Source organism: Mandrillus leucophaeus, unplaced genomic scaffold (genome assembly GCF_000951045.1).
Source record: "Mandrillus leucophaeus isolate KB7577 unplaced genomic scaffold, Mleu.le_1.0 Scaffold919, whole genome shotgun sequence".
NCBI classification, from domain to species: domain Eukaryota; kingdom Metazoa; phylum Chordata; class Mammalia; order Primates; family Cercopithecidae; genus Mandrillus; species Mandrillus leucophaeus.
The window spans coordinates 703,042-705,947 of NW_012110019.1; the positions used below are offsets into that span (position 1 = coordinate 703,042).

Below are 2,906 nucleotides of genomic sequence, written 5' to 3' on the forward strand. Positions count from 1 at the left end.
CATTAAAAAGTCAGGAAACAACAGGTGCTGGAGAGGATGTGGAGAAATAGGAACACTTTTACACTGTTGGTGGGACTGTAAACTAGTTCAACCACTGTGGAAGACAGTGTGGTGATTCCTCAAGGATCTAGAACTGGAAATACTATTTGACCCAGCCATCCCATTACTGGGGATATACCCAAAAGATTATAAATTATGCTGCTATAAAGACACATGCACACTTATGTTTATTGTGGCAGTATTCACAATAGCAAAGACTTGGCACCAACTCAAATGTCCATCAATGATAGACTGGATTAAGAAAATGTGGCACATATACACCATGAAATACTATGCAGCCATAGAAAAGGGTGAGTTCATGTCCTTTGCAGGGACATGGATGAAGCTGGAAACCATCATTCTGAGCAAACAATCGCAAGGACAGAAAACCAAACACCGCATGTTCTCACTCACAGGTGGGAATTGAACAATAAGAACACGTGGACACAGGATGGGGAACATCAGACACTGGGGCCTGTTGTGGGATGGGGGGAGAGGGGAGGGATAGCATTAGGAGATACACCTAATGTAAATGACGAGTTATTGGGTGCAGCAAACCAACATGACACATGTATACATATGTAACAAATCTGCACGTTGTGTATATGTACCCTAGAACTTAAAGTATAAAAAGACAAAGAAGAAACACAAAAAAGAAAAAAAGAAATTTAAATAGACATTTTACTAAATGATACAGACGGAAAATAAGCATATGAAAAGATGCTTAGCATAATCTGTCATTAGAAAAATAAAAATTCAAACATCAATAAAATGTCACTATATATTCATTACAATAGCCAAAATAAGATTGAAAATTCTAAGTGTTGACAACTATGCAGAACTAGTGTGAAAACAAAATTAAACACACTTACCAATCTATCTAGAAATTTCACGCCTAAGCATTACAAGGGAAATAAGAGGATATGTGCACACCAAGATTTGTGAACGAATGTTTACAGATAGCAGTTTTACTCATAATAACAAAAAACTAGAAACAATCCACATGTTGACCAACTTCAGAAGAGACAAATTTTGGATTACATATACTACAGAATGCAATTCAGCAATAAAAGGGAACAAACTCTTTATATTCACATCATGATTGAAACTCAAAAACATCGTATAAAGAATCATAAAATAATCCAGTAACAAAATATTACGTAGTCTATAATTTTGCCTATATGAAATGCTAGGAAAGGGGAAAAAATCAGTGGTTGCCAGAGTTCCATGGGTGGAAGGAGACAACTGATTACAAAGCGGCATGTGAGAATTTTCTGGGATGATGGAAATATTTCCCATCATGATTGTAGCAGAGTTAACAGCACTGTGTACATTTGAAAAAACCCGTGGAATTGAACAAGTTAAAAGGGCAGATTTTGCAATTTAAAAAGTGGATTGGGGCTCCTGGTGCTGCTTGTGTGCTTGTTTGGTGTGGACCTGTTACCTCTTTTGTGAAGCGGCAGCTGAGGAGACTCAGGCGCTCGCCAACGCCGACGAAAAGCCCAAGGAAGGAGTCAAGACTGAGAACAACGATCATATTCATTTGAAGGTGGCGGGGCAGGATGGTTCTGTGGTGCAGTGTAAGATTAAGAGGCATACACCACTTAGTAAACTAATGAAAGCCTATTGTGAACGACAGGGATTGTCAATGAGGCAGATCAGATTCCGATTCGATGAGCAACCAATCAATGAAACAGACACACCTGCACAGTTGGAACTGGAGGATGAAGATACAATTGATGTGTTCCAACAGCAGACGGGAGGTGTCTACTGAAAAGGGAACCTGCTTCTTTACTCCAGAACTCTGTTCTTTAAAGACCAAGATTACATTCTCCATTAGAAAACTGCAATTTGGTTCCACCACATCCTGACTACTACCGTATAGTTTTCTCTATTCTTTCATTTCCCCCTTCCCCATTCCTTTATTGTACATAAAGTAACTGGTATATGTGCACAAGCATATTGCATTTTTTTTTTTTTTTTTTAACTAAACGGCCAATGGTATGTTTTAATTGACATCAAGTGGAGACGGGATGGGGAAAAATACTGATTCTGTGAAAATACCCCCTTTCTCCATTAGTGGCATGCTCATTCAGCTCTTATCTTTATATTCCAGTAAGTTATTTTGCTCTCACTGTTTTAACAAAAACACACAACATAAAAATCCTTGCATAACTTGTTCAATTGGAGAATTTTAATGTTTTTCATTTATCATTGTAAAACCAAGGACAATTTTATAACTTTTTTGTACGTAGCTGTTACATGTAGGGCAATCTGAGTTTAAGTAGGGATAAATTACTCTAAAACAAAAAAGAACCCTAGATAGTTTTCCCTTCAAGTCAAGCGTCTTGTTGTTTAAATAAACTTGTTTAAAATGAAAAAATAAAAATAAAAAATATAAAAAGTGGATTGGAACATGCTTCTACATACACAGAATCTATCTTCCTTGGGAAGTTTAATTTTTTTTCCTGGTACTGTTTCTGAAAGAATAGCCAGTATGACCACAGAAAATCACATTAAACATGAAGATGCAGAATGGAAAGCAGGCTTAGACTTCAGCACAGGCACTAAAAGGCTCAGGAAACACTATGCTCTACTTAGACTCAGTCTTATGACTCAGTCATAGTAAAAAGTTATCCCTCTGAAATGCTAACAAACTGTGTGGTTTTAAATACATCGTCTTCAAATCAGTTCTAAGTAAAGGCCAACTTTTTACGTGCTATCCTACTTGCTGGCTATGCCTTATGGTCACTAAGTGCTTCTCTGAGAAGTTGTTGCGTAGTGTTATTTCACAGTCTTCTGTCCTTTTTATGAGTCAGAGAAGGAGGGCTCAGTTGAGAATTAAAGGGTGAAAAAATGAAACACAG

At 37.3% G+C, this 2,906-nt stretch overlaps 1 pseudogene across 1 annotated transcript in view; it reads left to right on the forward strand.

Annotated features, from left to right (window-relative positions):
• The window catches only part of LOC105531876, a 16,747-nt pseudogene extending 14,559 nt beyond the window's left edge, over positions 1-2,188 (forward strand). Inside the window, exon 2 of the transcript XR_001004879.1 lies at positions 1,431-2,188. The product of XR_001004879.1 is annotated as a small ubiquitin-related modifier 2 pseudogene (transcript). The remainder of the gene's footprint in view (positions 1-1,430) is intronic.
• Positions 2,189-2,906: the final 718 nt, after the last annotated feature.